Source organism: Palaemon carinicauda, chromosome 5, assembly GCF_036898095.1.
Source record: "Palaemon carinicauda isolate YSFRI2023 chromosome 5, ASM3689809v2, whole genome shotgun sequence".
NCBI lineage: Eukaryota > Metazoa > Arthropoda > Malacostraca > Decapoda > Palaemonidae > Palaemon > Palaemon carinicauda.
The window spans coordinates 134,475,310-134,487,627 of NC_090729.1; the positions used below are offsets into that span (position 1 = coordinate 134,475,310).

Below are 12,318 nucleotides of genomic sequence, written 5' to 3' on the forward strand. Positions count from 1 at the left end.
AAAAGAGCCTGAGGTTAGACCAGCTGTTGCGCAGCCACCACAGGGCTGATAGAAAAGGTATCGAGGCTCCTGTGGGTCACGTCCTGCAGGTAATGGGCTGTGAAGGTCGTCTGACGCTTCCAGACCCCAGCTTGAAGCACCTGCGCCACAGAAGTTTCTCTTGAAGGCCAGGGACGCAGCAATGCCCCTGACATCGTGTGCCCTAGGGCGACGTGACGGAAGAGGGTCTGGATTCAAGGCGTGATGGATAACCCTTCGAATCCAAGCCGAGATGGTATTCTTGGTGACCCTCCTCTTCGTCCTGCCTGTGCTAACAAACAACACTCGCACTTGAGGACGAACTGCAGCTGTTCTCTTCAAGTAATACCTCAGACTCCTCACTGGACATAGTAGCAGCTGGTCTGGGTCGCTTCTTACAGAACGGAGACTCGCGATCCTGAAAGAGTCGAATCGTGGGTCCGGCACTCCAGGGTTGGCAACAAACTCAGGGACGAACCTGAACGTTACCTCCCCCCATCCCCTTGAATGGGCGATGTCGTACGAGAGACCATGAAGTTCACTAACTCGCTTGGCAGAGGCCAAAGCGAGCAGGAAGCCGTCTTCCAAGACAGGTGGCGATCAGAGGCCTGGCGTAATGGTTCGAAGGAAGGTTTCTTAAGAGCCCTGAGAACCCGAACCACGTTCCAAGGAGGAGGTCTCACTTCCGACTGAGGGCAGGTAAGCTCATAGCTACGTATGAGTAGAGAGAGTTCCAGCGAGGAAGAAATGTCAACTCCTTTCAGCCTAAAAGCCAAGCTTAAGGCTGAGCGATAGCCTTTCACCGCTGAGACCGAAAGGCGTACTTCCTCCCGCAGATACACGAGGAACTCCGCTATTGCTGGAATAGTGGCATCGAGTGGAAAGATACCCCTCCCACGACACCAACCACAGAAGACTTTCCACTTTGCCTGGTAGACTCCCTCAGAGGACTTTCGCAGGTGCCGAGACATTCTCTCCGCAACCTGTTGCGAAAAGCCCTTCTCCGTGAGGAGACGCTGGACAGTCTCCAGGCGTGAAGCCGAAGCGAGGCTACGGCCTTGTGGAAGATGTTGCAGTGTGGTTGTCTGAGTAGCTCGTGTCGTGGGGGAAGTTCTCTTGGGAGCTCCGTCAGGAGCTGCAGAAGGTCCGGGAATCATTCTCCGTGATGCCATAGCGGAGCTATCAGAGTCATCGAACAGTTGACCGATAGTTTGGTCCTGTTGAGCACCCTTCTCATCAGACAGAACGGTGGGAAGGCGTACACGTCGATGTTGTCCCACCGTTGTTGGAAAGCATCTTGCCAGAGTGCCTTGGGGTCCGGGACTGGAGAGCAGTACAGGGGACAGCTTGAAATTCAAGGCTGTCGCAAACAGATCCACGGTCGGGGAACCCCACAAAGTCAGGACTTTGTTGGCTATCTGAGGATACAAAGACCACTCGGTACTCACTATCTGCGAAGCCCTGCTCAGACTGTCGGCGAGCACATTCCTCTTGCCAGGAATGAAGCGAGCTGATAGTGTTATCGAGTGGACTTCGGTCCACCTCAGAATCTCTACTGCAAGATGGGATAGCTGCTGCGAAAAAGTACCTCCCTGCTTGTTGATATAAGCCACTACCGTGGTGTTGTCGCTCATCACCACCACGGAGTGACTCGCCAGGGTCCGTTGGAACTGTTGAAGAGCCAGAAAGACGGCCTTCATCTCTAGCAGGTTGATGTGCAGGTACTTTTCTGATTCTGACCAAAGGCCTGAGGTCCTCTGGTTCAGAATGTGCGTCCCCCACCCTTCTTTTGACGCGTCCGAAAACAGTGTCAACTCCGGGGGGAGGACGAGAAGATCTACTCCCTTTCGCAGGTTCTCGTTGACCAGCCACCACCGCAGGTCTGCCTGTTCCAAAGGTCCTATCGGGACCTGCACGTCCGGGGAATCGTATCCTTGATTCCACCGGGACTTGAGCCGCCACTGCAGGGATCTCATCCTGAGATGGCCGTTTGGAACCAGACAAGCCAGGGAGGACAGGTGACCTAAGAGACGCAACCACGATTGGGCGGGAAGCTCTTCTCGCCTGAGGAAGGGTTTCGCCACCCTCCTCAGCCTTGCTATCCTGTCGTCTGATGGAAAGGCTTTGTGGAGATTGGTGTCTAACAACATGCCTAGATAAACCAGTCGTTGGGACGGCTACAGAGAGGACTTCTCGAGATTTACCACGATCCCCAGATCCTGGCAAAGTCCCAGAAGCCTGTCTCGGTGTCGAAGAAGGGTCGACTCCGAATCTGCTAAGATCAGCCAGTCGTCCAGATAATGAAGGAGACGGATGCCGTTCCTGTGCCCCCAAGATGAAATCAGGGTGAACACTCTGGTGAACACCTGAGGTGCTGTGGAGAAACCGAAGCACAGCACTTTGAACTGGTAGGTCTTGCTGTCTAGGCTGAATCTCAAGTACTTCCTGGAAGACGGATGGATTGGGATCTGGAAGTACACGTCCTTTAGATCCAGTGTGCACATGAAGTCTTGTGGTCTCACTGCAAGTCTGACCGTGTCCGCTGTCTCCATGCTGAACGGAGTTTGCTTGACAAACTTGTTCAGAGCTGAGAGGTCGATAACAGGTCTCCAGCCTCCAGACGCCTTCTTTACAAGAAAGAGTCGACTGAAGAAGCCTGGGGAGCCGTCGACGACCTCCTGGAGAGCATCCTTCTTGAGCATGGTCTCGACTTCTGCCCGAAGGGCTAGCCCCTTTACCGATCCCATGGCATAGGAGCTCAACGACACTGGATTCGCTGTCAGGGGAGGTAGAGATGTTGTGAATGGGACGCGATAGCCTTGGCCGATCACAGAGAACGTCCAAGCATCGGCCCCTTGTTGCTGCCACCTGTGCACGCAACTTTAAAGGCATCCCCCCACAGGTGGACACGTGGGGGGACTGCCACTCCTAGCGTTTGCGGCTGCGGCCGCTCCCTCTAGGAGTCTTGCCTCCCCTGGAGGACTTACCGCCCCTCTTGACCTTGGCTGGAAAGGGCTGGGGCTTAGACACCACTTTCTTAGCTGCCGGTGCCTGCTTTGGTGTCTTGCGAGGCTGCTGCTGCAGTTGCTGCGGAGCTGGAGGCTTATAGGGTCAAGATGCAAGGGCCCTTTGGAGGAGGGAGTCCTGGCTCGACTGCCTCCACCTCTCAGCTGTGCGTTCCATGTCCTGCGGCTCGAACAGATTTCCCCCAAGGAGGGAAGCGTGCCTGAGCCTGCAGACATCCACGGCGGGGACCTTCGGGTGAATCTTCTCGGTCACTGCATCACGACGCTTCAACACCGAGTTGGCCCAAAGGTTGGTAACCTGATGTGCCAGGAACTCGATGGAGCGAGTGCCCGAGAGGAGGAAGGTCTCCAGGGCCTTCCTATTGGTCTCCTTAGACAGATCCTCGGAGCGCAATAGGATGCCCAGAGAACCTAGCCAGATATCCAGCCACGAAGTGGCCTGCATGGCGCACTTCGCGACCTTCTCATGGCTCAGGATCTCCGACGCCGAGAAGGTCACCTGCCGGGAGGAGAGCTTCTCAAGGGGAACCCCCCTAGCGAGCTCTTCTACCGAATGATGGAGGGGAAGAGTGAGGCTAGACTCCCCCATGATCTCAAAATACCTCCTCTGCTGGAGACGAGGAGGTGGGAGGAGTTTTTTCCCGGCAGAGGAACGACTGGAGGAGGCGAGAACCGCGAGTTGAGCATTGGCCCTGGCTCTGGCACTCTTCAGCACCTGGGACCAGGGCAAAGCCGCGCTGGCCTTGGGGGGCTTCTGAGTACCGTACACCTGATCCAGGACCGTGTCCTTGCCTTCCCGGGGGGCGATCACGGGATCCATGAACCCGTTGAGTTGCCTCATCAGGCTCAGGACTTGCCAGAAGGCGTGCTCCGACTCTTGCTGGTATCCTCCCTGCGGACTGGCAGCTAAGTCTCCCGTCCCCGGAATCTCTTCCTGGGAAGATGCGTGGACGTTCTCCCGGGGTACAGCTGGATCCTGACGAATTCGCGAAGACGACTTCGGAATTGTCTTGGAGTCTTTAGGTTCCCTCCTGGGCGGGATACACAACCCCAACAAAGAGGTCTGGAAGGTGCCTTCCACGCGAGACGATTCCCCTCCATGAGGAGACGACTCTCCCCTTGGTGCCGAGGGGGAGACCGCTACCTCACTGGATTCTCCTGAGGACGGAAAAGCCTCGTCTTCAAGAGAAGGAGAAAATGCCTGCGAAGGGGATGAAGCCTTCCTAACGGACCTCTTAGGAACCAGCTTCTCCCTGGGAGAAGTCACCACGAAGTCCACTCCTCTCCTTCTCTTCAGCGGGGGCGAGGCCGTCGTTGGCTTGTGTCCTTGATCGGCGAGTGCAGGCTTCATAGCCTTCACTAACGCCCGAATCAGAGGACCAAACCAGGACTGCCGAGTCACGGACACAGAGTCCGAAATTCCCGCTGGAGGGAAGGGGATCGGGCGATCCTTCGGAGTGGACACCACTGGACCTGCCTGTGAAGAAAAAGGAAAGAAAGTTGTTCTGACCTCTCTGATGCGTCTTCCCTATCCTGACACAGAGATCTGCGCTTAAGCGGGGGCGATCCTGATTGCGGTCTGGCGACACGCGTCCCTGCTGCTGTTGCGAGCTGCGGAACCCGACGCGAACGGGGGTCGCGCTGACGCTCGTGCGTAGGCGACACTAAGGAGTCGCGCGCGAGAGGCTGTTGAAGCGCGGGTGCACAAACGCGCGGAGACAATCGAGCGGGGTAGCGGTCATGCGCGGGCGAACGATCGCGCGGGCGTGTAGGCAAGTGAGCGCGTGGGCGAGCGAGCACGAGGGCGAGCGAGCACGAGGGCGAGCGAGCACGAGGGCGAGCTGGCGAGTGACTGCGTTGGCGCGTCGGCGAGGGAACGCGTTGGCGAGCGGGCGAACGAGATCGCTCCAACGACTACTGTTGATGGTGTCCAGGGGACCTGTAACGCGTGGGAGATCGATGGCGAGCAGGCGACCGATGGCGCGTTGGTGAACGCTGGCGCGTAGGCGAGCGATGGCACGTTGGTGAACGCTGGCGCGTAGGCGAGCGATGGCGCGTTGGTGAACGCTGGTGCGTAGGCGAGCGATGGCGCGTTGGCGCACGGTGGCGTGTTGGCGAGCGATGGCGCGTAGAACGCGCAGGCGAGCGACCGCGAACAGTCGAGCTGGAAGAAGGAGACCCATATCTCTCCAGATCCTCTGGGCGCCGACACGTAGGAGAGCGCTTGCGCGCAGGCGAAAGATCACGCGGGCGGTCAGGAGATCGCCGATGTTCAGGGGATCGTTGACGCGCTGGGGATCATTGATGCGCAGGAGATCGCTGACGAGCAGGCGAACGTCGACGCGTCTGTGGTCGCTGGCGAGCAGAAGGGCGACGCGTGGAATCCTGTGTGGGAGCTGCCAGCGCGTTGCGCAAAGGCTAACGTTCACAAACGTCCTCAGGAACAGGAGAAGCATGGGCGCGAGGGCGTACAGTAGCATTAGAACTACGCGCAGGCGACCGCGAGCGTTGCTGTGCTGGAACAGGCTGACGAGCAGGATTGCGAGGGCGAGGAGAAGAAGAGTCCTTATCCAAGACCTGAACCGAAGTTCCAGGTCGCGCGGGCGAACATGGGAGCACAGGGCGCGTGTCAGGAACTGGGAGCGCAGGTGCGCTCTGACGGGCAGGAGATCTAGAACGCTCAGGAGACCGATGGCGCGCAGGGCGCACAACAGGAACAGCAGGATGTTCGGAGTACTCAGGAGAGCGCTGGCGATCAGGAGAACGCCTGTGCGCTAACACTGCAGAAGGGCGCTCAGGAGACCGGTGGCGCGCAGGCTGAACAACAGGAACAGCATGTTCGGAGTACTCAGGAGAGCGCTGGCGAGCAGTGGGGCGACGATCATCAGGAGAGCGCTGACGAACAGGAGAGCACTGGCGATCAGGAGAACGCTGACGAGCAGGAGAGCGCCTGCGCGCTAACACTGCAGAAGGGCGCACAGGGGAACCCTGACGCGCAAGGGAAGCCCCCACACCGTGGGAGGCAACCCTTTGCCCTGAAGGAACCATTGCCCGTCGGATGACGAGGTCAGACTGCTGTCCATCTGCACCAGGGGCGGAAGGTCTGGAAGGCGTTGGAGATCGATCCCCGGAGAGGTCTAAGGAGGCAGGAGCTGCAGGCTACTTACGGCGAGGAGAGTCCCCCTCGGAGGAAGGAAGAGAAGATTTTAAAAGGCGCCTCTTAGCACCCTTATAGGGAGACGGGAGGCCCTTACGACGTAGCGGACGGTGAGTCTTACGGCGAAGGCGGCCACGAGGAGGGTCGTCAGGATCATCCGTCCTCTGAAGGGGAGTCTAAGTCAATGCGCTCCCCCGAGAGGGAGGTTTGGCAGCAGAAGAGCCCGTGGGACTCCCCTCCCTCTTCGAAGGATGAACAGAAAGGGGAGGAGAGCCTTCCGCAACGTCCTCCTCATCAGGAACCGCAGAGGTTTGCCCCAACCCGTCGGAAGCCTCTGTCACCACGACGTCGACGATAGACAGAGGATTTACCTCTGATCACCGGCGACTGCTTAACAGCGGCCCCCAACTGGACAAGGTCAAACAGGGTTTCCTTGGAGGGCAGGCCCTTCAGCCCTAAGGAAGCCCAAAGCTGAAAGAGATCATCATGAGACAACGAATCATTATCAATAACCCCCCCCGGGGGAGGAGGGGGAGCCCTCCTGCTATGGGAGGCGACGCCCTCTCCCCCAACCCAAGTTCGGGAAACAGAACTAGGGCCTGCGCTCCCACTCGGCGGTCTCTCCTTAGGAGCCGGACGAGGAGGAGCTTCGGAGGAGGTTTGGGCGGCGAAAGAAGAGTCCCGAGATCCTTCCTCTTTCAAGGTAACCCCAGAAGGAGAACGGTCTCTCTTGGTCCTTCCTCTTTCAAGGTAACCCCAGAAGGAGAACGGTCTCTCTTGGACTCTTCTTACGCCGGCGGCCAAACTTCTCCCACTGGGAGGCAGACCACTCCCTGCACTCACTACAATTATTTTCTCTGTCACACCGTCGGCCTCGACACTGCGGGCAAAGGGTGTGAGGATCCGTATCCACCGTAGACATGAAAGTACCGCTAGGGCGACCGGCAATACCAGGGCACTTGCGCATGATGGATATCCAAGGGTGAGGCCAACTTCAAAAGCACACAAGCTGAGGAAAAGCAAAAAAGATTAAGGCTGTCAAACGAGGAGGATGGGCAGACACGCCTGTTCATCGCCAGAGCCAAAAGTGAAGTGAAGCAAATCACCAGTGTGTGGGGGGAGGGGGTAGTTAACCCTCGTTAAAAACTATTAGCTCGTCATTTCAGCTACGCCGAAAGTAAACCCAATGTAAATAGCGTGGTTTGTTTTTCGGTTACGGAACAATTATATTTTTTCTAATCATACAAACCTGAGGCCTCTAACAGTTTTATGACTTTAATAGAGCTAGTACATGCGTTAAAACTACGAGGTAGTTATTCTTGAAAATAGATGGCAGTAGAGCAATGATCACATGTCCAGGTCAGCTAGTGACTCACATTTGTACTATCATTCTTTAATAGAAGACTCATCCTGAGGAGGGAGGAGGTCCCTATGGACCATAATCTGGCTGGTTTAACTTTTCCAGGAAATGCCAAAAGAGCACCTGGTCCTGTATAGGAGTGTAGGTGGTAGCTCCTGCCAATCTCCTAATACTGTAGTGTAAGCATCTAATAATGTGTTTGAATACATTCTATTCATCCTCCCCTTTGTCTGGAAGAATTGGGGAGATATATTTTAACAGATTTTGTCTAAAAAGAAAGGTTGCTTGGATATGTTCACCTCCATCTACTATCTGCTGCACTCCTAAGAGAGGAAGAAGAAAGAAGAGTAGAAGGCCAGTCAATCTACCTTTTATTCTAAGCTTATGTCGAAACCGTTATTTTACGCTAGATGCATTTTGTCTTGAGAGAGCTAGAAAGACCTTAAGGAGTCACCACCACAGGAACAAGGGTATCGGCACCCAAGGATCTGTGAGTATGCTCCCACAGATAGTGGCAGGTAAAGAAATTCAGTGTTAACAGACTCCTGTATTAATACCAGAGACCCTAACAGGCTCTTGAATGCTAAGGAGGACCCGATATCCCTACCCTTAAGAACCACTGCCTGAGTTGGACCTCTAACTCCTTCTAATAGTTTGAAGCCATCTGTAACTATTCTCGTGTCAACACGATATGTTGGCTGCGCAATATGTAGCAGTTCTATTAAGTATTTTGGACGGCCAGTTCTGATAACTTGGTGGGTTATTGTACATACAGTATTTCAAATTCAATTGTCGCTTTAATCGGCAGCCAGCATAAATAGATTAGTATAGGGGTGATCCTTTCTCTAGATGGGGCACCTTCTATCAGTATATGGATACCCGGTGGAGGCATTTTTACACCTTTTACCTGTGCTTGGTTTCATGTGTTGAGGAGTGATGGCCGAGAGGTGCCCCATAGCAGGAAGAAATATTGGTTTTCACAATTTGCTTACAGATTTGAACTTAAGCACTACTTGTTGGGAAGGAAGGGCACATTTCTCATAATGACTTTACATTCAAACACAATATCCTTCGGACATAGATTCTTACCTGACTGCCCACCAGTCTCCTTTTAGGGTCCTAGCCTAATATCTGCGACTTCTTTATGCTCAGGTTGTTAGGAGGTTGACAGGAGTCATCACTTTCACTCCTCTCCACGACCAAAGTGTGTTGGTATTTCCCAAGTCAGTATCTTTCTAACCATGCAAACTTGAGACCTTTCAGTAACACTACCCACCTCAACCACCCCACAAGTAATGAAGTGAAGGTAACACTACCCATTTGATTGGAGTGGCCTAACTGCCACCCAACAGCCAATTGTGTTTTACCTCATTAAAAAAACTGAGTGATGTTTTCGATAACATGAAAACCTCTATAATTTATGTGATCATAAACTTTGTTACCTTTCATAAGGAGTTTAATTCCAAAAGCAGCTTTTTCCCCCATCAAAATCTCTTATGTAAGAAAGAACTGCTTGGTGAGTTCTCAAGCCTTTGTGCAAAGTGTAATGCAGTAGTTGTAATAAGTGGCATAATTCCAATGGAAAATCCTCTTATAACATTATGACATATATTTCTCGATGTATTATTTTCGGCAGTGATATCTAAAGGGTGCAAAGTAGATCGAAGATCTACATTTGATTAATCAGTTTACTTGCTCAAAACCTGTCTAACCCCACCTACAATACCTGCCTAAGCCTCTGCCAATTTAATTCCACCTCCACAAGTCCTGTTCCTTCTTAACCTCCTATTAGTTAATTTTCGTCTGGTCTTGTCTGTCGCAAAAAAAAAAAAAAAAATTCTCTTAGAAAGTTGTTACAACCAAAATATAGGTACTGTACATCAGTATATTTGTGTTTGTCCCTTCACAAATACAAACCATATCTTTTGATGGCAGTATGCTTTCACCTTGGCTTGAACTTCGGCTGTTAAAATTCATAACAAAGTTTCAGTAGTTACTTTCATGAGGCAGGGAAGCCCTGCCCCTACCCAGTACTCTGCGTAGCCACTTTGTTTTCAGCCACCGGAGAATACTGATGTACATACTCCCATTGCCGTCAACTGGTTGTTTTAATTTTTTACTCAAGTTTATGGTTAGCAATTAATTTTGTACGAAGTAATTTAAGGACACAGATTAAAATTTTTGCACCTGTCCCGAAAACTATAGCTGACTGATAGTTTCTGTGTTTACTACTGGAATGCAAATTTATTCCTGTTAACAGCATTTCTGTTGCTATTTATTCCTTAGCTAGAGTGTAGCAATAACGATCATGGCATCGTAACTTGGTAATGAAACTTCATTGTGCACTTTCAATAGAAGGAGAACGTCAAGTTATTCCTTCACCTTCGTCTCTTTGCGCTGACAGCAGTTTCAAGAGGAAACTGAAGACTTTCTTATTTCATGAGTCTTTTGACAGTGAAGATTTAACAGTAAATGAACAATACGCGATATGAAACCTTAAATACTCTGAACGAACACGGTAAAACGACAGTGGAGGACCTGAAGAGAGTGGGGTAATTCCTATTGATAAGGCTTCCTGGACTTCTTTGATGACATCTTTTACTCATTCTTCAGAAATAGCAATGAAAACCTAAAACTAGAAAATATGAGGCATGGAAGAAAGAAAAATGTGAAGTTGTTGTTCTCCAGCCTCATGCAAGCCGATGACAATGCTCTTAAAGGGATAAAGCTTTGATAGCACAGCCAGGTTAAAAATCCTTAGTACAGTACCTTCTGGAATTGGCAATATAATGAAGAGGAAAAGCAACACCCTCTCCCTTCCACTAGGCAGCATATCCTTGGCATTTCCTTAATATCCTGGTAGATATATGATACTTAGACTTCTAGCTAAATACATGAAACAAATATTTTTCCTACTTGCTATCTTGTTTTTTAAGCATTTCTAACCATGATTATTGGGGCAAACCACCTGTTTGTGAGTTTTTGGAACACTTTATAAAGACAATTATGGGGGACCCAGGTAGGAAACACGGGTTTTTCGGTGGGGAAATTCCAAAAACAAATAATTTTCAGCCATTATATAAGTCAGAAATACAAAATAAACACAATATAACCAGTTGGAAAAAAAAATATATGGTTCATGTAAGTGGCTGGAAATTAAGGCATCATAACTACTGGTATCTATGATTCACTTCACGTCCTTCTAATGGTTTTTGTTCAGCCGTGGATCGCTACACTCACAAAATTAACATGACCTCCGTGCTCCTCTGTTCTGGCAAGTAGTACATGGATGGGCTGCGCACACAAGCCCCATGGATCATTATGAGGATATTTTCCTTGACATGAGCAATGATACCTATGTATAGAAAGAAGTGTGTTTTTAACATAATCAATTAATGAAATGGATGAAATTACACTAAATTTCAAAATAGATTGTACTTTCCTCTTGGAGAAGTCTACATGTGATGGTAGTCATGATGGAACTGAAGAGGGTGGTGAAAAAAAATGACTATTGTAGAACGACATTCAGGAACTTGTACATAAATGCTTGGAACCTCATAATTGGTCAAAAAAGCCTTGTAATGATTACGTCATATAAAAAACAGAACAGCTGGCAAAAAAGAATTCAAACAGCACATGAGCAGTAATTCACCATCTGTCTCCCAAATGTAATCAATCGACTTAGAGTGAGAAATAGACTTCGAATTTTCATCAACCGATACGTTATATGATTTTAAGACCCAGACCCCATTAAACATATAAAGAATGATGCCAAAGTAGCCAACATTCATCCATTTCTTATAGTGAATTCCTTTTTTGCTAGTAATTTAAGAATCATATATTAACCAGTATCTCTATAACATGATTGTCTGCAAGAAAACGCAAAAGATTAAAACAGCCGGATGAAGATGTTGAAAAGTACACCTGTACTTTCCGACGGTCAAAGTCAAAGTGAAGGTAGCGCTACTTGTTCAGTGGGCGTGGCCTACCTGTCACGCGACAACCAATTGTGTTTACAGCATGAAACAGCTTGATGTCCAATCCAGCTTCCATTAAGCCATGCTCCCATAAAGATTGAAGGTTTATATTACGTAGAGAAACAAATTAACACAGACAAATTTTGAGATGTTGTAAGAGTATGTTCTGTTTGCGGCCAAGGCCAAAAGTATGTGTCCAGCTGACTATCAGATGTTCGAGGCATCCCTACCAAAAATCAGAAGTTGTAACTACCTAATTAAAGTTTTAATAGCAGTTCCAGCTTTGCCAATAACATACTGTTAAGATACGATGGATTTTATTTGCTTAGAAAAATTACTTGCACCTAACCTTACCTAAGTCAGTCTTTTATAAATAGAGGAGCTGTCTCTCTGACCTCCCAGTTATCTCCACTGACACTACTTGGCGGATGCATCTGCCGCTCTACCAATTCCCTATAATCTGGGGAATGAGCTCGGTTCACTGTAAAGGGACAGGAGGCTTTGTAGAACAACGGACAGGACCTACTGTGAGCATAAAACACCATCTAACCTAATTTTTCACACCTGACCTAACCTGAAAGGTAAACCCTGCGACCCCTTTACACTGCCGTATTCGTAACAATAGCGGTGAAAATATGGGAGTTATGAAGTATGACCATCATCATGTATACACTCCAAGGGGACATTACGGTGACAATGGCGCATCTAAATACTGACCTAACCTGCATATTTCCACAACCACAATTCATCTTCATATCCTAATCTATAGTTTTATCTAAA

The 12,318-nt window shown here is 50.2% G+C and overlaps 1 protein-coding gene across 1 annotated transcript in view; it reads right to left on the bottom strand.

Moving 5' to 3' along the window:
- LOC137641489 (pre-mRNA-splicing factor RBM22) overlaps window positions 1-12,318 on the bottom strand; it is a 66,575-nt gene that overhangs the window by 53,956 nt on the left and 301 nt on the right. The gene's annotated exons all lie outside the window — the stretch shown is intronic.